General features: G+C 47.7%; 1 long non-coding RNA gene across 1 annotated transcript; it reads right to left on the bottom strand.

Moving 5' to 3' along the window:
- Window positions 1–3,682: 3,682 nt before the first annotated feature.
- LOC129558856 (uncharacterized) lies at window positions 3,683–23,738 on the bottom strand. Its single transcript, XR_016039174.1, has 7 exons — window positions 23,638–23,738; window positions 20,025–20,122; window positions 10,842–10,994; window positions 10,499–10,678; window positions 4,963–5,152; window positions 3,957–4,089; window positions 3,683–3,820 (listed from the first exon to the last, which is right to left on the bottom strand). It is a non-coding gene; the product is annotated as an uncharacterized LOC129558856 (long non-coding RNA).
- Between the last annotated feature and the right edge of the window lie 329 nt (window positions 23,739–24,067).

The following is a 24,067-nucleotide window of genomic DNA, read 5'->3' as shown; positions in this document are numbered from 1 at the left end:
ACTCTAGAGAGACATGGCAGCTGAAGGCAGTACGATCTGGGAGTAGATCCCTAACATGGGATGGGGTGGGGGAAGGCATCTATAAAGGATGTTACGGGCACAACTGGAGTGTGTACATGGATCACACAGTAGATCATCGTTTTGAGTCCATGTCCCAACTCATGAATCTGATAAACTGCATATGGGGTGTGTGAGAAAATGCCCTTGTGTTTGGGAGACACACACTGAAGTGTTGACAGGCAAAACCCAGGACTCTCCAGCTTTTTCAAATGTTTCAGAAATTAATAACAGCCTAAGTGTATATATGCATGCGTGTATATAATACATATATACTTTATATGGGCTACCCTGGTGGCTCATATGGTAAAGAATCTGCATGCAATGCAGGAGACCTGGGTTCAATCCCTGAGTCGGGATGATCCCCTAGAGAAGTAAATGGCAACCCACTCTAGTGTTTTCATTTGAAAAATCCCTTGGACAGAGGATCCCGGCAGGTCACTGTGCATAGGGTTATAAAGAGTCAAACACAACTGAGTGACTAACACACATATACCATACTTATGTTTTATATATATGGAGAGGACAGTGCCAAATGCTAACAAATAGGAAATCTGATAACTTTTTGGTCTTATTTTAATGAGTTTTCTATGGAAGCATTTCAAAGCAAAGAGTTAAAAAGAAAAACAACAGTGGTACATAGGAGTCCTGTGGTTGTGAATTTTAAAATATTAAAGAAGCTTGTTACCCAACTCTCATTCAACAAGGATTTGCTGAGCACCTGCTATATGTCAGACACTGCTAGGAACTGGGGCGTGGGGGAAAAGAAGCCCCAGTCTAGAAGGCCAGACCAAGATCAGGAGTGCAGAGGGCTCTGCTGTGTACTCCCCCATCCTCCTTGGACCCCAAGGCTCTCGTGCCCTGGGAGGGCTGGGGCACACTGCCGGGAGGTCCTTCCCAGGAACTGCCCACACCTGAAGGCATCTACTTTGGCACTCCCCTCCCAGGATCTGATGGCTGGTCATTTGGGGGTCCCGGGAAAGGCTGCTGGCCCCTTGTCTGGATTTCGGGTAACAATAAAGGCCTCCCAGCTTCAGCTCTCCCACAGGGTCAGCCAGACCCCTGGGGAGACAGCATGGCAAATCAACTTCTCCCTTTGCCAAGAGCACACAACTGAAGACTCAGGGTTTGTGTCCAAGGAAACTGAGAACTTTAAAGCCCCAGCAGGAATCAAATGCCAGAGTCAGATCAGGCAAAGTCGAGGTGGGTTCTCAAAGGAACAATTGACAGGAGTGTGGGTGGGATGTGGTGGGACCACAAGGGACAAGGCAGTGAGCTGGGGCCGGGAACAACCAGGCTGTGGTTACCCCTACAAGGGAAGTCCCCAGGGAGAGTGGTCATGTGGAGCAGGGTCCTTTGGAGAGACATAGCCAGCCTGAGAGGACCCTGCAGAGGGAGACCCCTGCCCCCTCCATTCTCTCCACCTGCTCTGAGTCACCCCCGCCCCCGGGGCTCGGGGCACAGGGGATGAAAAAGGTGGTGGTGGGTCTGGGGACAGGTGGAAAACAGGAAATGGCAACGTGGAGGAGGAAATGGCAACCCACTCCAGTATTCTTGCCTGGAGAATCCCATGTGTAGAGGAGCCTGGTGGGCTATAGTCCATGGGTCGCAAAGAGTTGGACAGGACTGAGTGACTAACTCTTTTACTTTCACTTCAGGGCCCAATATTTTGCCTTTGGATCTTATCCCTTTGAGAATCTGATGGGAGTTCTAAACTCTCCCAGGGAAATGGAACCTAAACACACACAAAACTTTGCACCTAATTTTGAGAATTTCATGGATGCTCCCCCAGGAAGGCACTATAGCATCAGTTACACAGTACAGTGCTATGGAGTGGTCCAAGTGGACCCTCAAATATGGGCTCTGGAAGAGAGGAGAAAAGCAGAAGAAAGGGAGGTGCCAGTACCCTTATCCTACAAAGCTGGGAATTGAGAGTTACATCAGCAACTGTTGTTGGAATAGGAGGTGCTCCTGCAGAAACCAGAAACAGTCTCAGAAAGTTCACACATTGGGAGTAGGGATCTAAATGCTTGTCTGAGCAAATGTGGGCTGAGTAGCTACTGTCTAATGTCGGGGACTGAGGAATGGAGGTACAAGTTTGAGATCTGGAGTTTGGAGAGAAAAACATACACTGGAACTAACTTCCAAAAGATGTTGTCTCTCGGATAGGTTGGAAATCTCAGCAGGTGAGGTGCAGCTGTTTTCATGTTAACATTTTTTGATAGGTCTGAGTTGTTGCCACATATGTGTGTGTGTGTATACTGTATATTACTTTGATAAATAAAAATAACTTTTATTTTAAAAGCCTTGCTTTTTGTCTGCCCTTGTCTCTACCTCCGCAGGTCCTCAAGGCAGGAAAACCCTGCATCCCTCCAGCAGGCAGGCTCACTCCCACCTGCGGAGCAGAAACAACCCTGCTTCCGCCACCTAATTCTGTGTCACAAAAACCCAAAAATGCTGACTCAAAACAGTAATGCATTCTTTCTCACCATTCTGTGGATTGACCAGGTGGTTCTGGCTGGGAGCTCAGGAGAGCTGTTGACCAGAAGCCTCTGTTGCTGTGTGTGTGTGTGTGTGTGTATGGTGTGTGCGCATATGGTGCGTGGTGGGTGTACGTGGCATATGTGTACATGGTATGTATGCGTTTGGGGTGTGTGTGTGTATGACGTGTGCACGGAAATGACGTGTGGTGTGTGTGTGTGTATGGTGTGTGTATGGGGGGTATACGTGTGTATGGTATGTGTGTGTATGGTGTGTGTGTGCATATGGTGTGTGGTGTGTATGTATGGTGTAAGTGTGTATGGTATGTGTGCATATGGTGTGTGTGAGTGTATGGTACGTGGGGTGTATGTGTGCATGGTATGTGTATGTATGGTGTGTGGAGTGTATGGTGTGTGGGGTGTGTGTGTGTGTGGTGTGTGTCAGCGTAAGCATATGGTGTGTGTGAGTGTATGGTGTATGTGGGTATATGGTGTGTGTGTGTGTGTATGGTGTGTGTGAGTGTATGGTGTGTGGAGTGTATGTGTATATGGTATGCGTGTGTATAGTGTATGTGTGTATATGGTATGTGGTGTGTGTGTGGGGGTATGTGTGTATGGTGTGTGTGTGCATATGGTGTGGTGTATGCATGTGTGTGTGTTGTGTGTCTGTGCATGGTGTGTGTGGGGTGTGTGTGGTATATGTGTATGTGTGTATGGTGGGTGTGTGCATGTGTGGCATGTGTGTGTATGTATGCTATGTGTGTGTGCAGGCACAGCCACTCTGCACAAGTGTTTCCTGAATGTCTGTCCAGGTGCAACCTGCAAGGACGCAGGTAGAGGGTCCTAGGTCCCAGCCTGTCTCACTCAGGAGGGAGACCATTGCGACAGGGTGAGAAGGGAGGGGAAGGACCAGTGGCCCGATAAGCATCTTAGTGGGCCTTCTGACGGCCTTTCGAGGCTTCTAGACAAGAGAGTAGCAGACAAGACAGTCACACCCACTGAACTCCCCAGGTGAAGGTGTGGAGCCATCCTTAGACAGGTCCTTGGGGTGTAGTCTCTGAAGGAGACACAGAAATCTGGAGCACACATTGCCTCCAGGAAGGGACAGAAAAGGAGAGAGACCCCTGAGTATGAATTCTTCTGCATCTTCTGGGTTTTATTTCATGTGAGCAGCTCTTCAAAAGCAGAATAAAACTTAAGATCGAGACTCTGGGAAAGTAGACAATAGTTCACCCGAGTTTCTTCATAAAGAGGAATCAGTCAAATCCAAATTGAAGAGAATTCTGAAAAACAAATGGGTTTCCCGGATGGCTCATCAGGTAAAAAAAATCCGCCTGCAATGCAGGAGATGTGGGCTCAATCTCTGGATCAGAAAGATCCCCTGGAAAAGAAAATGGCAACCCACTCCAGTATTCTTACCTGGGAAATCCCATGGACAGAGGAGCCTGGCAGGCTACAATCCACGGGCTTGCAGAGTCAGACACGACTGAGCAACGAAGCATGCACACACAACTGCCAAACGAACAACATGAACGCTTTAAAATACCCCCATCTGGAAAGACAAGGTAGGTAGGAGAAGGTTCAAATGAGAGGTGGTAGAGAAGACCCAGCAGTGGGGAGAGGTGATGGGCCTTATCTGGACCCTGGATCAAGAGGGAAAGGCCAGGATTAGGAAAACTGACAAAATCTGAATATTGGCCCCAGAGAGAGACCAGATATGCCTCTGTGTAAGATTCACTGGTGTGATAAGGGTTTTGTTCTTATGAAGGAGAATGTTCATGTCTTAGAATAGATGTGCAGGCTTACCTGCACAAAATGTGCAACTTTCAAATAGTCCAGGGGAAAAAAAAGAACCAAGAAGAAAAGAAGGAAGGAAATATTACTGAATTTTTTTGGACCAACGTCTGTGCTTCTATAGCGAGATAGAGTAAATGTGGCAAAACGTTAACTGGTGATGAATTTGACAGTTATTATTGTCACAGTTTTCTGTGGCTGAAAATTTTTTCAAATGAAAAGTCAGGGGAAATTAAGATGAACATAAAATAAAAATCCTTTTTAAACAATTGCTTATGAAAGGAAAAAATAGCGAGTATTGGTAGATTCTAGAATGAATGTTGAAACTTTTCATATTTTAGTCAAAAACACATCCCTCCCCTGGACGGCAGTGGCCAGCTGACCCACCCCCTCCTGCGGGTGACATGATGCTGAGGCTTCCAGATGACTTTTTAAAAACACTCACCCTGACTCCACACAAAGGGAGAAATAAATCATGGTAAAGGCGCTGAGGGAGCCACACGCTCAGAAAATTCTCCGTTCTTTGCAAGCATGTAGCCATTTCCAACAGTACAATGACCTGACCTTTTTCACACGCCAAGCCAAAGTCATTTTTCTTTGAATAAGCTCAGATTTAGAGCAAGAAAATTACCCAGGTGGCCTTTAAAGCACGAGTGTGATTGTGGAAGTTCCCAGCACCAGAGCAGCAAGAGGGGCCATGTTGATGGCTGGTGACTTGGGTCCATTGGACCAGTGATGTCCCTCCTTCCAAACACAGGTGCCGGTCGGTTCACCACGAATTCAGAGTATGGACTGGCCATCACGCTGCGTTTCCGGTAAAACTGGAAATAATAAGAAAGAAAATTCACTACCATTCACGGTGGCCCAGCAGTGAGTTGGCCCTGATAGACGTCTGCAGAGGAGGGTGTTGATAGTACCAGGTGGCACCCAGGGAGAGGGGTCCTGGTGGGGTCAGTAGTTCCTGCAGAGGGGAATCCTGAGATTTAAAGAGGTGTGGAAAATTGTGGGTGCTGAGGACAAGGTCTTGAATTTGACCCTGGGTATTCAGATTCGGGATCCAATCCTGAGCTGGCACAGTCTCTCCAAGCCTTATCACCTTCATCCTTAAACCGGGTGGGTGAGGAGCCACCAAGAGGTATACCCTGAAGATAAAGAGATTGGAAGTCTCTGAAGCCCCTGGGTGTGGATGAGCACAGACCAGACCTGGATGTGCTCCACAGAGACCAGACCCAGGGTTCCTCCATCACTGCACAGGGGCGAGTGGAAGGTGTGCTTTGTGGCCCTGGTGGGGAGAGTGGGGAAGGTAGGACCAAGGAGTTACCCCACCAAGGAGAAAAGAGATGCCTCATGAACTGCAGGGCTTCTGCTTCCCCGAGTGGAATTTGCAAGTTTGGATTCTGAACTGAACCACTCAAGAAAATGGGGTTGAGACTAAACCAGGACCTGTCACCCACCTCCCCACCAGCTCCCCACTAAATATGTGCCGAAGAAAGTGGTTTCATAGTTTATATCCATGGAGAAAAGAGGGAGCCTTCAGAAGAGCCTGATTCACTGGGACAATCAGGCGGCCACCTGGGAAAAATAAAGCAGGATCCCCACCTTACTCCTCAGCCCAAAATAGACACAAGAAAAGATGCTTGGCACCACTACTCATCAGAGAGATGCAAATTGAAACCACAATGAGATGTCAGCTCACACCTGTCAGAATGGCCACCATCAAAAAGACCACAGATAACAAATGCTGGCAACAATGTGCAGGAAAGGGAATACTCACACTCTGTTGCTGGAAGTGGAAAAAGAGGCAGCCGCTATGGAAAACATACGGAGGTTCCTCAAAAAATCAAAAATAGGATTACCATATGAGCCAGCAATACTACTCCTGGGTAATGTCTTGAAGAAAACAAAACACTAATTTGAAATATTATTTAATTTGAAATATTTGGTATATGCATCCCTATGTTCATTGCAACATTATTTGCAATAGCCAAGATATGGAAGTAACCTAAGTGCTTACCAGTATATGAATGGATACTGATTAGTTTTTATATATGGATACAGTTCAGGTTATATATATATATATGTATATATATACATACACACACACAGACACATGGAATATTAGTCATTAAAAAGAATTTAATTTTGCCATTTACAACAACACAGATAAATCTAGAGTGTTTTACGCTAAGTGAAATAAATCAGATAGGGAGGGACAGATACTACACATGGCATTTTCATTATATGTGGAATCTAACAAACAAAACAGAAACAGACTCATAAAAACAAAGAAGAAACAGGTGTCACCAACAGGTCAGGGGTTGAGTGAAATAGCTGAAGGAGACGAAGAGCCACAAACTTCCAACTACAAAATAAATAATTCACAGGGATGTGGTTTACAGCTAATAGAATATAGTAATAAATACTAATTTTTATGTATGGTGACAGATGGTTACTAGAATTATTGCTATGATCATTTCATAATTCATTTGATTGTCAAATCACTATGTGGTACATCTGACACTAACATAATATTGTTCATCAACTACACTTCAATAAATAAATAAGTACATAAATAAATAAATTCCAGATGGGTCAGAAATTTAAACATTAAAACAAACCATATAAGCATTAGGAAAAATGGAATAAGTTTTTTAAATAATCTCAGAGTGGGAAAGATTTTTCTCAGCAAAACAAAATCTGGAAGGCATTTTTTTGAAGTAATAAATTATATTAAAAATTTAAATTCAAGTGTCAAATAAAAGTCCAAATATAAACAAAATACAAAGAGATTTACAACTTGGGGGTTGGCAAAGGCCAATTTCCTTAATATATAAAGCACTTCTAGATATCAATAAGAAAAAAGCCAACTAATTTTTATGTATGGTGACAGATGGAAGTGAAGTGAAAGTCGCTCAGTTATGTCCGACTCTTTGCGACCTCATGGACTGTAGCCCATCAGGTTCCCCTGTCCATGGGATTCTCCAGGCAAGAATACTGGAGAGGGTAACTTTTCCCTTGTCCAGGGGATCTTTCCAACCCAGGGATCGAACCCAGGTCTCCCACATTGCAGGCAGATTCTTTACCATCTGAACCACCAGGGAAGTCCAGAAAAAGGCCAACAATCTAATTAAGAAAAAAAAAACCAAGATGGGGAACGCCCTGGTGGTCCAATGTTTAAAACTCTGTGTTTCCACTGCAGGGGGCATGGGTTCAACCCCTGGTACGGGAACTAAGATCCTACATGCTAGGTGGTACAGCCAAAAAAAAAAAAAAAGATGGGAAAGGTTAGAAAAGAACTTATAGAAATGGGAATGAAGGGTCTTTGAATATAATGAGAAGATGCTTTAACTACACTGGTATAAAGAAGAAAGATTATAATGACTACTACATACCAATTACTTTAACTCCTGGGCTGGTAAATATCAAAAAGTTTGATGGACTTCTGTGTTGGTGAGGGTGTAGAGAAACAGACGCTGTCAAATATTGTTGATGGGACTTAAGAAATCAGTACAGTCGCCCTAGAGGGCATTTTGACAATATTTATCAAAACTAAAAATGCACATATCTTTTGGCCAAGAACACCACTGCCAGGATTTATCCTGCAGACATGTAGGCACTTGCACCAAGCAGTCTAGTTAGAAAGATAAAGATGCTCACTGTGACTTAGAGAGATAGCAAGATTGGGAGCAATCCAAAGGCCTGGAAATAAAGAATTGGTTAAACAAACATACAATCCTACAAGGCATACTAGCAGCCACTTTTTAAAATGAAGAAGCACTTTCTGTGCCCATACAAAACTATCTCCAAAATATACTAAATGAATTTATATACAGTTGCCCCTCCCACAGTGGGATTGGGTTCAGTCCCCTACCCCCACCTCCAGCCACACCCCAAAATCCTCAGGTGCTCAAGTTCCTCATATAAAATGGTGTAGTGTTTGTATATGATAGACCTCCATCCACCCATAAACTTTAAACCATCTCTAGATTACCTACAATACCTAATATAATGCTGGCCCACACAGCAAATCCAAGTTTTGCTTTATGGAACTTTCTGGAATTTGGGGGAGGAATTTTTTAAATTTATTTTTAATTGAAAAGTGAAAGTGTGTCCAGCTCTTTGGGACCCCATGGACTATACAGTTCATGGAATTCTCCAGGCCAGAATACTGGAGTGGGTAGCTGTTCCCTTCTCCAGGGGATCTTCCCAATCCAGGGATCAAACCCAGGTCTCCCACATTGCAGGTGGATTCTTTACCAGCTGAGCCACCAGGGAAGCCCAAGAATACTGGAGTGGGTAGACTATCCCTTCTCCAGTGGATCTTCCCAACTCAGGAATCGAACCAGGATCTCCTGCATTTCAGGCCAATTCTTTGCCAATTGAGCTATCAGGGAACCCCTTTTAATTGAAAGATGATTGCTTTACAGTATTATGTTGGTTTTTGCCAAACATCAACATGAATGAGCCACCGGTATACCTATGTCCCCTCCCTTTTCCTCCCTACCACCTCCCTCCCCATCCCACCCTTCTAGGTTGTTACAGAACCCCCATTTGAGTTCCCTGAGTCACACAGCGAATTCCCATTGGCTATCTAGTTTACATACGGTAATGTATGTTTCCATGTTACACTTTCCGTATATTCTACCCTCTCTTTCCTCCTTTGGGGGAATATTTTTGATCCACAATTTATTGAACCCATAGTGTGGAACCTGCAGATAGGAAGGGCTGACTCTGTGTGTGTGTGTGTGTGCATGTGTGCCCTGCATATATTTATATGTACATACAAATGTATATAATCTATACATTTCTACATACTTTGCACAAAATATACACATATATATGCTTGCAGGGACTGCCTCTGGAAGACGTACAGGTCGTGGTTCTCTCTAGAGAAGAAGAAGGGATAGAGGGGTGAAGCCACTTATGTTTCATGTGTAATTATACTAACATGTAGATGTTTTACCTATTTTGAAAAATAACACACTTTACACTTGGGTAGATCAGCCACGTCTTCCTCATGGACAAGTTCAATCCCTCAAGACAGAAACCAGACTCCTAGGGGACCCCAAAGGTGATGCAGGCTTGGAAATGGAGAGACCAATTGGAGGGCCCAATGTACCCCGCTGCTCCAGGCTGAAGCCAGCCCCAAACCCAGGGAACATGCTTCTGGCAAACTGGCCAGGCAGAGAGAGATTGGTGGTGTGGGGAGAGGGGTGGTGGGCTCTCCTAAGCCAGGAGCCAGTCACCTCCAAGAGAAGAACGAAGAAGGAGGCAGGGCCAGGACTAGACTCAAGGAGGTGGCTGGGTGGGGGAGGGCCGCTGAGAAGGCCCTGGCTCAGCCCAGGGCAGGGTGGAGGTGTGGAGAGCCCCTTCTCAGACAAAGTCCTGGGCCTAGCAGCCTCTGCCCAACCCGAAGGTCCCACGAGGCTGGAAGCAGCCCCCCAACCCCACCAGCCACATTTCTGCCCAGAAGTTGGCCTGTGTTTGCAGCCACCACGCAGTCTGGACCGAGTCAAGGAATTCCAAGAACAGTCGGCTCCTGCACCCCCAGGCGACCCCCCACCAGACGTGCGGTAGAGCTGGACGTGGGTCTGCGCTCTGTAACATCAGCCGTTTCTCTGTGCCCAGCTTTTCCCCTCTATGTCTTAGTTAAGTGTTCCTTTTGGAAACTTTCAGCCCTTTTATGGCATAGTTAAGGGGAGAGGAATTTTTCCAGAACTCAAAAGACGCTGGTTTCGCTGGGTTGGGAGGAAAGGGCGATTTCGGGGAGAAGAGCCAGAGCAGCTGTGGCTGGGGTGAGGGTGGAGAGACAACGTGAGACCTTGGGGAGCGGGGGACTGGGCTCCTCCGGCCTGGGCCACCTGTCCCAGGGGCCATGGGTGCTGAGTCTCAACGGCCTGCACACATTACAGCTCTCCAGCCTTTGGTCCTCCGGTACCTCTCATCTCCTGCCCTGGCACTGTCAACATTCAACACACATGTTCAAATGTCCCCTGCCAGCCACAAGTCCCCATCGTTCCCTTCCTCCCCACAGCTTGCCTTCACCTCTCTCCAGCGACACCACAGAGAAAAACTGCTAGGAAAAAGAACTTTCTGGACTCCATCCCAGCTAAAGTTGCTAAGAGCAACTCAGAGGAGAGCAAGCAAAGTCCACGGAGGCCACTGACCCACCCGGACTCCAGGGACTTGCAGGGACTTCCGGGGGTCTTCGGAGCCCCGTCCAGTCTGCCCACTCAGACTGCCTCGGCCCAGCCCCTCTGTGAGGCGTCTGCTTTCTCCACTCTGTCGTCTTCCTCCCATGGCTTGTTGATTTCCTGCCAAACCATTTCCCTCCTGGCTCCAAACTTCTGTCGGGAAAGAAATGAAATCAGCACTTGGAGGGCTGGAAGGGGAAAAACAGCTGCTTCTAACAAAGTGGGGTGGGGGAGGGGCTGGCGAGCAGCTGGATCCTGGTGGAAAAGGAAGCGTCTGGTGGGGGCGCCGAGCTCATAGCTGGAGGGGCAAACTCACGGCCCAGTGGGCACCAGGATGGAGGCTTCCTATGGGCATCTTGGGCTGCAGTCTTCAGACGCAAACACATCTCATGTCCATATTAACCATCCTCGGCCGTGTGTTTCCCTCCACTTGATAGATGTGAGTCCAGCATCTTTCCTCTTGACTCTCCTAGGAAGAAAAATTATAGTGCATGTGTCTGGAACATGATAGAGAACAGTGGGGGCTGTGGCATCAGGACCCTCCACTAATATTGATCAGCACAGGAAGACACGGCGGCCTCCACCAATTGTGGCCACGTGGAGCATGGACCTCCGATAATAAACCTGACCTAGAGACCCAGATTCTTATGCACAAATCGCCTGAGATTTAAATGTTGGCAACTAGCTTCCCTGGTGGCTCAGACAGTAAAGAATTCGCCTGCAACACAAGAGACCTGGGTTCGGTCCCTGGGTCGGAAAGATCCCCTGGAGAAGGGAAAGGACTCTGGTATTCTTGGCTGGAGAACTCCATGGACAGAGGAGCCTGGTGGGTTACAGTCCAGGGGGTCACAAAGAGTGAGACACGACTGAGCGACTAACAACAAGTGCAGTGGCCTTAAGGCACTGGCAGACCAGCTCACTGGGGGCTGAGAAAAATTAATGTGAGAGCTGGGCTGACAGGTCAGAGGCGGAGACCCTGCTTTATGGGTGAAAGCTGATGAGTGGACTTGTCTGATCTGGCCACTGTGGCCTGAAGTGGGCAATGCTAGGGGCCCCACGCACCCCTTGGGTCTCCATTTAACAGCATGTATCACTGACTCCTCCCCACTCAAAAGGACTTTTGCTCTCTGGAGAGTGCCCCTGGGGCTCGTCTTTGAAAGGCTGCCCGCCTGCCACAGAGTTTCCTTGCCTGGAGACAGTAAGCCTGGAGCACTGGAACTTCCCAGTCTTCTCCCACACCCCACTCATCCACCAGCTTTGGTGAAGGACTAACAGGAGTATGGACACTTGGCCCTCTTGCCTCGAGTCAGGATAACCCTGAGCATCCCTCACGTTCCAGAGGTCCCAAGGCTAACACACCCTCTGCTAGACTCTGCCTAAAATTGCTCCTGCTGTGGCCTTCCCCCTGTCATGACCTGCTTTCTCCACTCCCTTCAAAGTTTCTTCTGGGAGAGCTTCCTTAATAAACCACAGGCACAGGATCTGTTCTGGAGGCCCCTTCCATAGACACAGCCAGGCTAACAGACAACCCCGCCCACAGTGGAAAAAAGAAGTTTGCCAGGAGCTGAAACCACAGTTAGAGAGCCTCAGAACTGTCAAAGGACACTGCCTTTTCTGAGAATCAGCTTAGGATGCTCAGGGCTCCCACAACCCCTCTACTCTCCTGTCCCACCCCACCCCTTCCTCTGCAGGTCACCCTTCTTTTACCTTGTGGTTGCTGACAAAGCTCCCCCAGGTCCACCCCCCACCACCTGGCAGTCATGAAGACTGTATGTCTGACCCCACCCTGGACCCAGGGGTGGGACTTGACTGGTAAAAGTCAATTTCAGTAAGCCCCGTGGCATAGTGGCTGGTACAAATAACCAACCTGAAAGTCATTAGAAAACAAAACAAAAAAATTCCCAGGGAATGCTCTGGGGAGTGGCGCAGAAGTAACCCAGTTATCTTGAAGATGGAAATTCTAGAAGACACATGCAACCATGATATGAAGGCTTGGAAAATTAGGGCAGTTGGTGAGAATAGGGGTTAGGGTTAGCAGCCAGACTGGATGGTTGTGATGGACTCTATGGCTTCCCCGGTGGGTCAGTGGTAAAGAACCCACCTGCCAAATGCAGGAGACGCAGGAGACACAGGTTCGGTTCCTGGGTCTGGAAGATCCCCTGGAGAAGGGAATGGCAACCCACTCCAGTATTCTCGCCTGGGAAAATCCCATGGACAGAGGAGCCTGATGGGCTACAGTCCATGGGGTCGCAAAGAGTCGGACACAACTGAGTGGGTGCTCACGCACAGAAGAGGTCGGATGAAAAAATGGAAGAGAAAAGAGGACAGAGAGCAAGCCTGGTGCCTGTTGACTACAACCAAAAGCACCCAGGAAGTGAAGGAAGCCAGTTACCGCTGTGGGCAGCTGGGTGACCACCAGAGCAAGGCAAGGGCCTCGGAGTTACCCCAGCCAAGGGGAAGGGACCTGGGGCATTTACCCATCAACTCCCACCAGCCAGAGCAGCAAGGCTCCGGCTCCCGGGGCCTCCCGCTAGAATCCTCGCAGGAGTTTCTTTTCAAACTCACAATGCCTGGGTCCACGTCCAGAGATCCTGGGTTCATGAGCCCCAGCGCTAGGGCTGGAGAAAGCTCCTCAGGGAATCCATGAGCACAGTATGGCTTGGGAAACCCCAGTCTTGCTGACTTCTCGGATCCCTTGGAGCCTGCAGGCTCAGGGCCTCCCTGAATAAGTTCAGCTGAGGATGGAAACCCTGGGAAAGCCGCCAGTGCAGCTGGAGATAAATCACTCACGGGCCGGGACCGCAGCCGGTGGAGGCTTGAGAAGCGGGGGATTTTGGCCTTCACTCCACTGTTTGCGCTCCCGTGACCAGGACGGAGCCCAACCCACTTTTCAGGAGGAAAGAAAAAATGTCAAGCATATTTTCTGAGCTTTAATTTCCTCCCAGTGTCCTGAGGAAACCTTCCTAAAGCTCAGGCAACCTCAACCCAAGCGTCCGGTATAACATCAAAGACTTTGAAATCGATACCCAGTGTGATTTTGCTAAAATAAATAAAAACCAGGGGAGGAGGAAAATTAGAAAGAGCCTGGGTCTAGGAGAGGCCGAACCTCCACCGAGAAGGTGAAAAAAAAGAGGCTGGTTGGGGTAGGGGAGGGGGCAGAATTCTGAGTTTCAAATTCAGGGAAAGGGTTGCCAGATTCAGCAAATAAAAAAAGCCTCGTTCAATCAAAAACTGGATGCCTAGTTCAATTTGAATCACAGATGAACACTGAATAATTTTTTTAGTGTAGGAGGGTGTCCTATGCAATACTGGGGACATACTTGTATTAAATATTGCATGGGACAAATATTAAAAGTTGCAAGCATTGCCTATCTGAAATTCAAACTTAACTGGGCATCCTGGATTTTATCTGGCAACCCTAAAACCTACAGGCAAGTAGATAGGTCTCAATTGATTCTGCTGTGCTCAGTTGTGTCTGACTCTTTGCGACTCCATGGGCTGTAGCCTGCCATGCTCCTCGGTCCATGGGATTCTCCAGGCAAGAATACTGGAGTGGGTTGTCATTGCAACTGATTCAGTTCAGTCCGTTCAGTCGCTCAGTCATGTCCAGCTCTTTGCGACCCCATGAACTGCAGCACACCAGGCCTTCCTGTGCATCCCCAACTCCCGGAGTTTGCTCAAACTCATGTCCATCAAGTCGGTGATGGCATCCAACCATTTCATCCTCTGTCATCCCCTTCTCCTCCTGCCTTCAATCTTTCCCAGCATCAGGGTCTTTTCAAATGAGTCAGTTCTTCGCATCAGGTGGCCGAAGTATTGGAGTTTCAGCTTCAGCATCAGTCCTTCCAATGAATATTCAGGACTGATTTCCTTTAGGATAGACTGGTTGGATCTCCTTACTGTCCAAGGAACTCTCAAGAGTCTTCTCCAACAACACAGTTCAAAAGCATCAATTCTTCAGTGCTCAGCTTTCTTTATAGTCCAGCTCTCACATCCATACATGACTACAGGAAAAACCATAGCTTTGACTAGATGGACCTTTGTTGGCAAAGTAATGTCTCTGTTTTTTAACATGCTGTCTAGGTTGGTCATAGCTTTTCTTCCAAGGAGCAAGCGTCTTTTAATTTCATTGCTGCAATCACCATCTGCAGTGATTGGGAGCCCCAAAAAATAAAGTCTGACACTGTTTCTCCATCTATTTCCCATGAAGTGATGGGACCAGATGCCATGATCTTAGTTTTCTGAATGTTGAGTTTTAAGACAGCTTTTTCACTTTCATCAAGAGGCTCTTTAGTTCTTCTTTGCTTTCTGCCTAAGAGTGGTGTCATCTGCATATCTGAGGTTACTGGTATTTCTCCTGGCAATCTTGATTCCAGCTTGTGCTTCATCCAGCCTGGCATTTCGCATGATGTACTCTGCATATAAGTTATATAAGCATGGTGACAATATACAGCCTTGACGTATTCCTTTCCCAATTTGGAACCAGTTTGTTGTTCCATGTCCAGTTCTAACTGTTGCTTCTTGACCTGCATACAGATTTCTCAGGAGGCAGGTAAGGTAGTCTGGGATTCCCATCTCTTTAAGAATTTTCCACAGTTTGTCGTGATCCACACAACCAAAGGCTTTGGCATAGTCAATAAAGCAGAATTAGATGTTTTTTCTGGAGCTCTCTTGCTTTTTCGATGACCCAACGGATGTTGGCAATTTGATCTCCGGTTCCTCTGCCTTTTCTAAATCCAGCCTGAGCATCTGGAAGTTTGCGGTTCATGTACTGTTAGAGCCTGGCTTGGAGAATTTTGAGCATTATTTTGCTAGCATGTGAGATGAGTGCAACTGGGTGGTAGTTTGAACATTCTTTGGCATTGCCTTTCTTTGGATTGGAATGAAAACTGACTTTTTCCAGTCCCATGGCCATTACTGAGTTTTCCAAATTTGCTGGCATGTTGAGTGCAACACTTTAACAGCATCGTCTTTTAGGATTTGAAGTAGCTCAACTGGAATTCCATCACCTCCACTAGCTTTGTTTGTAGTGATGTTTCCTAAGGCCCATTTGACTTCATATTCTAGGATGTCTGGCTCTAGGTGAGTGATCACATCATCGTGATTATCTGGGTCGTGAAGATCTTTGTTGTACAGTTCTTTTGTGCATTCTTGCCACCTTTTCTTAATATCTTCTGCTTCTGTTATGTCCATACCATTTCTGTCCCATACTGTGCCCATCTTTGTATGAAATGTTCCCTTGGCATAATTTTCTTAAAGAGCTTTCTAGTGTTTCCCATTCTATTGTTTTCCTCTATTTCTTTGCATTGATTGCTGAGGAAGGCTTTCTTATCTCTCCTTGCTATTCTTTGGAACTCTGCATTCAGATGCTTATATCTTTCCTTTTCTCCTTTGCTTTTTGCGTCTCTTCTTTTCTCAGCTATATGTAAGGCCTCCTCAGAAAATCATTTTGCCTTTTTGCATTTCTTTTTCTTGGGGATGGTCTTGATCACTGCCTCCTGTACAATGTCATGAACCTCTGTCCATAGTTTTTCAGGAACTCTGTCTATCAGATCTAATCCCTTGAATCTATTTCTCACTTCCACTGTTAAATCGTAAGGCATTTGATTTAGGTCATACCTGAATGGTCTAGTGGTTTTCCCTACTTTCTTCAACTTAAGTCTGAATTTGGCAATAAGGAGTTCATGATCTGAGACACGATCAGCTCCTGGTCTTGTTTTTGCTGACTGTACAGCGCTCCTCCATCGTCGTCTGCAAATCAGTCTCATATCGGTATTGACCATCTGGTGATGTCCATGTGTAGAGTCTTCTCTTGTGTTGTTGGAAGAGGGTGTTTGCTATGACCAGTGCGTTCTCTTGGCAAATCTGTTAGCCTTTGCCCTTTTTGTACTCCAAGGTCAAATTTGCCTGTTACTCCAGATATCTCTTGACTTCCTACTTTTGCATTCCAGTCCCCTATAATGAAAAGTACATCTTTTTTGGGTATTAGTTCTAGAAGGTCTCACAGGCCTTCATAGAACTGTTCAACTTCAGCTTCTTCAGCATTATAGGTCAGGGTATAGCTTTGGATTACTGTGATATTGAATGGTTTGCCTTGGAAATGAACAGGGATCATTCTGTCGTTTTTGAGGCTGCACCCAAGTACTGCATTTCGTACTCTTTTGTTGACTATGATGGCTACTCCATTTCTTCTAAGGGATTCTTGCCCACAATACTAGATATAATGGTCATCTGAGTTAAATCAACCCATTCCAGTCCATTTTAGTTCACAATTCCTAAAATGTTGATGTTCACTCTTGTCATCTCCTGTTTGACCACTTCCAATTTGCCTTGATTCATGGACCTAACGTTCGAGGTTCCTATGCAATACTGCTCTTTACAGCATCAGCCTTTACTTCCATCACCAGTCACATCCACAACTGGGCGTTGTTTTTGCTTTGGCTCTGTCTCTTCACTCTTTCTGGAATTATATCTCCAGTTTGGGCATCTACCAATCTGGGTAGTTCATCTTTCAGTGTCATATATTTTTGCTTTTTTCATACTATTCGTGGGGTTCTCAAAGCAAGAATACTGAAGTGGTTTGCCATTCCTTTCTCCAGTGGACCACGTTTTGTCAGAACTCTCCACCATGACCCGTCCGTCTTGGGTGGCCCTACACGGCATGGCTCATAGCTCCATTGAGTTGGACAAGGCTGTGGTCCATGTGATCAGTTTGATTAGTTTTCTGTGATAGTGGTTTTCATTCTGTCTGCCCTCTGAGGGATAAGGATAAGAGGCTTATGGACGCTTCCTGATGGAAGAGACTGACTGAGGGGAAAACTGGGTCTTGTTCTGATGGGCCACTGGTTAGGACTCCCTTACCTGGGTGTGAGAGTTACTGGTAGCTCTGCTTGGGTAGAAGTCTCTAGTCTCACCTGGCCATCCCTGACCAGGCAGGTTGTCTCTGGCCGTCTACTTGTAGGTAGAGTGGAAATGCCAGAAGAAAATGTGGAAGTAGATGGAAAAGGGAGGAAAGAAGGGAGGAGGGGGTCCAGCTGGGGGTGTGGGGTGAGGAGCCCCACATCCCCTGACCAGCCCTCCCACTCCAACTCCACCCCATCCCACCCCACGCTACAGGCCAGGGTAGAAACTGCCTCTCTCTCTGCCAACGGAGGATGTGGAGCGAAGGTCCGAAGACACCCGGGAGCTGCCCCAGCCCAGCAGCGACGGGAGGGAGACTGAAGGCTTATTCACCCCGCCCCCATACTCGTTACTCAGGGCCACCCCTTCCCCGCCCCCCACCCCCACCCGCTACACTTTTCTCCCGGGTTGCCTGCCTCCACCCTCCTCTCTCCCCACCAAATAAGGAACCGGAGGGGGAAGAGCGGCGGCGAGGATGCCCAGGGGCTGGCTGCTACTCTCCCCGGGCAGGATCCGGCTGCCTAGCCGCCGGGGCTGGTGGAGCGCAGCTGGAAGCGGCCCCTCGGGCCAAGGTCAGGGTCGGGGGCGGCGGCGGGAGTGAAGCTCGGGCCCCTGCAGGTGAGAAGAGCCCGAGGGCCGCCTAGATCCGGGCCGCCCCGCGCTGCCTGCGGCCCCTTCGTGGAGGATGACGTGGCGGCGCGAGGCAGCGCCACGACTTCGGCCCAGACTTCCATCCCCCGGGATCCCGGGATCCTACCCAAAGAAAAGAACGCAGACCCAGGAGGGACGTATCCGGAAGCCGTCGCCCGTGGTAGGGGACACGGTTTAATAAATGTTGGTACATCAGCACAGTGCAATGTGACTTTATGTCTCCTGGCACTCCTTAGGTGCCCGATGGGTGACGGGCACCCTGCCAGCCTCTGGGTACACAAAGGTAGAGATAAGCTCGGCTCTTTGGCTCTTTCCGGGGAGTGAGGGCTCGGGCCCCGGGGTCACAAGGGCAACAACAGGTCTTTAAGAGTTCAATCTCCAGAACCGGGTAGCCAGTGGCAGGTTTGAACACGGGTCTCTAGCCAGCTGTGAGATGAGGACCTCAGAGGGACCTGGGGAGGGTCCAGTGGGGTTCTGCCTGCGAGACCTTTGGCACAGAGCCTGGCATGTAGGTGAAGCTGCCAACAGTCACCAATTATTATTATTACTATTACTCCTATAGTAATACAATAGGAGTGCAATAGGTGCTGGGGGCTACCCAGGTGGCGTAGTGGTAAAGAACCTGCCTGCCCATGCAGGAGACAGACACGGTTTCAACCCCTGCGTCAGGAAGATCCCCTGGAGGAGGAAAGGGCAACCCACTCCAGTATTCTCGCCTGGGAAATTCCATGGACAGAGGAGCCTGGCAGGCTACCATACACAGGGTCGCCAAGAGTCAGACATGACTGAATCGACTCAGTGCACAAGCAAGTGCTGTAAGAGAAGAATGTACAATGTAGGATGCAGGCACAGAGACCAATGGGCTAAGAATCCTAATAAAGGGCACAGAAGCTTCCAGGAGGACACAGAACAGAAGGGCACTCTTAGCACAGAGGGTGGGGTGTATCAGCCTGGGGATGTCGCCAAAGCTCCCATCCGTTCCGTTCCGTTCCGTTCAGTCGCTCAGTCGTGTCCGACTCTTTGCGACCCCGTGGACTGTAGCCTACCAGGCTTCTCCGTCCATGGGATTCTCCAGGCAAGAATACTGGAGTGGGTTACCATTTCCTTCTCCACAGGATCTTCCTGACCCAGGGATCAAACCTGGGTTTCCCGCACTGGAGGCAGACGCTTTAACCTCTGAGCCACCAGGAGTAACAGGCAGGTCTGGCTTTGGAGTACAAAGTGAAACAGGGCAAAAACTAACAGAGTTTTGCCAAGAGAATGCACTGGTCATAGTAAATACCCTCTTCCAACAACACAAGAGTCGACTCTACACACGGACAACACCAGACAGGCAATACCAAAATAAGATCGATTATATTCTTTGTAGCTGAAGATGGAGAAGCTCTATATGGTTAACAAAAAGAAGACTGGGAACTGACTGTGGCTCAGATCATGAATTCCTTATTGCAAAATGAAGAAAGTAGGGAAAACCACTAGACCATTCAGGTATGACCTACATTAAATCACTTACACTGGAAGTGTAAAAAGATTATACACTGGTGGCCGCAAAGCTGGATCATGAAGGATATGAAGTTTGCTGGATAACAAGAAATGAAAAGGTGTTTCATGTGGAAGCAAAGATGTGGGCCAAGGAGGAGGAGAGAAGGGGCGGGGCGGATTCCAAGATGGACTTCTAAGTGTCTGGAGGAGACACAGATGAGTGAAGGGTTGCAGCTCTTCCCTCGTGAGCATCTGCCCTCGACTGCGCGTGTGCCAAGCTGGCCCTCCCTCTGTGACCGTCTGGACCCCACCAGGCATAGCCTCCATCACGGCGAGGTACCCGTCCTTTCAGCAACCACCTCAACCCACTCAAGGTGCTCTGAGGCTGACATCCAAAGGGAAGGTTCTGGGTCTTTTATCTTTTTCTTCCCACAATGATTCTTGGCCCTTGTGCAAATCTGCTTACCCTTTTCCAGCCACCTTTGAGCTCTTCACGGGTGAGTCATTTTTATGTCCATTGGCCAAAATCCAAGTGAAAAGATCCCAGGTTCTTGAAAGAAGGGGCTGTAATGATAATATTAATGATAACAGTTAGCAAACATGGCGGCTTCCTCTCCATCAAGCACTGTGCTGACGCTTTCTCTGTGAATCACTGTTCTTACCCCCTGGTTTCAGGTAATGCAGCTGAGTTGAAGTGATCTGTTCAAGGGTCACCCAGCTAGTAATGGTGAATCTGAGATTCAAACCCAGGGCTGCCTTACTCCAGAGCTGATTCCAGGACCACTGGGCCATCTTTCTTCTTCTTCTTTTTTTTTTTTTTTTTGCTTGCAGCATGCAGGATCTTAATTCCCAACCAGAGATTGAACCCTTGACTCCTACAGTGGAAGCAGTCTTAACCACTGGACTACCAGGGAAGTCCCTGAACCATCTACTGAGAAAGCTAAACGTGTCTAGTTAGGGCTTAGATCAAGAGAGGGGAGAAGGGAGGGCTCCTAACCTCTTCATTTGGAGGACAAGTTAGCTGGTGAAGATGTCACCAGCCCAACGGGGGCCACAGCCATGGACCTGAGTACCACCTGGTGAGTGTCCTGAAAGCTCCAGATACCACCCTGCACATCATGTCTTTCAACCAAGGGAAATCACATGAGGTCTTTCAACCAAGGGAATTTAACACAGAAAATTTGTTTTGCAGCGTGGGCTTCCTGAGGAGCCAAATGGGATGGCGAGGTGACCAGACAGTTTAGTAACAATAGTAAGTCACTGCTGCCATCACTAGGGCCAGGACAGAAAGGGAGAAGCTAGGGTTACCAGAGTCCATGGCTCAGGCCACCTGGCAGGTCTAGAACCACAGCAGAGATGTAGCCACAGAAGCACAGGGTTGGGTGGGATGGGGATTTCTGGCAACCACCCTCCAAGGTAGTTATTTTTACCCCATTTTAGAGATGAGGAAACTGAGACTTGGAGAGGTTTAGTGACTGGCCCAACCATGATGGAGGTCAGTGTGTCTGTCTGCATAGCTCTGGCCAAACCAGTCAGCTCAGGGACCTTGTGAGCCATGAAGAATTCAACAACAGAGGAAGACAACTTAGGAGCCTTCAGGTTCCAAAGACCTGACAGGGGTGGGGGTAAGGGATCAAGGGCCCTTGGGTGACAACAATGCCCGTGTGTCTCTCTTGTGCTGTCCCGCCAAGTCCCAGCTGTAGCCCAGAGAGGTATGTTACATGAAGCCACAGCCTGGACTCTGCGTGTTGGGACTAAGGGCGATTCTTTTTCCTTTGAAGTCGTCTGTATTTTCCAAATCTTCCCAGAGGAACACACACATCTTCATTAGTGGGAAGGACAGCTCATCTCCAGGCATCACTGAAAAGGTAGAAGTCTCCAGACAAACCTTTAGCAGAAGAAAAGTTGGGGCCAAAGATGGTGACACGAGGGAAGACTGATCAACACGGGTGGCTCGTCAGCAGCCTGCAGCCTCCTCCCCGGGAGGGAACACAGCCAGGAGGTGAAAACATGCAATGGTAAGAGCTGCTGTACACACATACACACCCAGCCCTCTTCTGCACAATACACACACATATGACACACACAAATGTACACACACACACTCGTGTGCTCTCATAAGCAGGTCCAGCACACATATTTGCTTACACGTACACATGAAACACACATATAAACACACATTCCCATACACACATATCCACACATGTGCAAACAATAACACATGTACATTTACACATGCCAAACAGAAGTCTGTTGTGCACATGCACACATCACACCCATGTACACACACACACACACAAACATCACATACACACAGGCTCATTCTGCTTCTTTTCAAATGAGACTTGGCCAAATGTTCCTTGTCACAGCATCTCCCAGGGTGTGTCTGGCCTCCTTGGAGTAGATCCCAGTATCACCTTCCAGGAACAGAGAGGGCTTCACAAGCCACAGGTGCCGTCTCAAGGGTGGGCCCCAGAGAGCACCTCCCCCTGTGATGTGAGTGGAGGCCCAGGCAGTCCCCCTGAGCACCCAGCAGTCCAGCAGTGCCCATCGGGCAGCCTGGGAGCTCCCTGAGGACCCACACCCTGCTGGGCCACCCCGAAGTCTCAGGAGCAGCTGCAGAATTGGCAGAGTCCTCATGTCCCCAGAGGAAGTTGAGAGGCCAGACCCAGCTGGGCACCCAGGAAGGCTCCTGGAGTGTTATTATGAAGCGAGGAGTGCTGGGAAAGCTGAAGAGTCGCATCCAAATCAGTGAAACTGGAACACACCCTCACACCATGCAGAAAAATAAACTCAGGATGGCTTAAAGACTTAAATATAAGACAAGACATCATAAAACGCCTAGCAGAGAACATAGGTAAAACATTCTCTGACATAAATTGTACCAATGTTTTCTTAGGTCAGTTTCCCAAGGCAACAGAAATAAAAGCAAAAATAAACAAATGGGACCTAATCAAACTTACAAGCTTTTGCACAGCAAAGGAAACCATAAACAAAACAAGAGACAAGACTGGGAGAAAATATTTGCAAATGAGTCGACCAACAAGGGCTTACTTTCCAAAATATACAAGCAACTCATACAACTCAATAACAAAAAGCAAACAACCCATCAAAAAATGGCAAAAGACCTAAATAGAAATTTCTCCAAAGAATGCATACAGATGGCCAATAGGCACATGAAAAGATGCTCAACATCAAAATTATTACAGAAATGCAAATCAAAACCACAATGAGGTATCACCTAACACCTGTCAGAATGGTCATCATTAAAATGATGTCTAAAAATAATAAATGCTGGAGAGGGTGTGGAGAAAAGGGAACCCTTCTATACACTGTGGAAATGTAAATGTGGGAATGTAAATTGATGCAGCCACTATGGAGAACAGTATGGAGGTTCCTTAAAAAACAAGAAGCAGAATTACCACATGATCCAGTAATCCCACTACTGGGCATATATCCAGAGAAAACTCTAAATAAAAAAAGTTCATAGCAGTACTATTCACAATAGCCAAAACTTAAGGGTACATTGACAGATGAATGGGTAAAGAAGCCATCATATGTATAATGGAATATTACTCAGTCATTAAAAAGAATGAAATAATGCCACTTGCAGGATCAGGGATGGAGCTAGAGATTATCACACTAAGGGAAGTAATTCAGGCAGAGAAAGACAATTACCATATGATGTCTCTGATATGTGGAATCTAAAATATGACACACACGAACTTATCTAAGAAACAGAAATAGATTCACAAACACAGAGAACAGACTTGTGGTTGCCAAGGGGGAAGACTGGAAGGGGAGGGATGGAGTAGGAGTTTGGGGATTAGTAGATGCAAACTATTATATGTAGGATGGATAAGCAACAAGGTCCTACAGTAAAGCACAGGGAATTATATTCAATATCCTGGGATAAACCATAATGGAAAAGGATATAAAAAAAAAAAAAAAGAGAAGAAGAAGAAGAAAGAAAGGCCCTTGCTGTAAGAATACTCAGACCAAGCCCCTGTCTCTAGGTGGGCTCAGTTTCCTCCTCTGTAATGAAGGGGGCTCTCAACACACCTCGGCACATCCCTTACCTGCTACATCAGGGTCTTGTAGTTCAAGCTGCAGGTTTAGCTCCTGACCTTTACAAGCAGGGGGAGAGGAATCTAATTCAGAGGCTAAAGTACATTCACCACTGTCAGTGCCACTATAAATATACATGCCACTCACTCACCAGAGCACCCAGGTGGCTCAGGAGGAGAACACACCCCACCAAGCGGTACACTTACCCACTCTGGGCCCCTTCAGGTTAACCACAGCCCCCTGTGGCTTGCCAAAAACATCTGCCCATATGTTTCCTGGATGACAATAGAGCAGCAAAGGGCCTGGGATGGGAGGGGCCCGCTGGAAGCTGAGAGCCTCCAGGAGATCTAGAATAGGAAGCAGGTGGCAGGCTGGTCTGCAGGTGTGGGACAGGGTCTCACAGGCTTCTGAGCACCAAAGCAGGGGACCTGCTCAGGGTGG

Source organism: Moschus berezovskii, chromosome 15, assembly GCF_049115385.1.
Source record: "Moschus berezovskii isolate FMDL1 chromosome 15, NW_MosBer_1.0, whole genome shotgun sequence".
Lineage (NCBI taxonomy): Eukaryota > Metazoa > Chordata > Mammalia > Artiodactyla > Moschidae > Moschus > Moschus berezovskii.
This window is presented reverse-complemented; position numbering and strand designations above follow the sequence as displayed.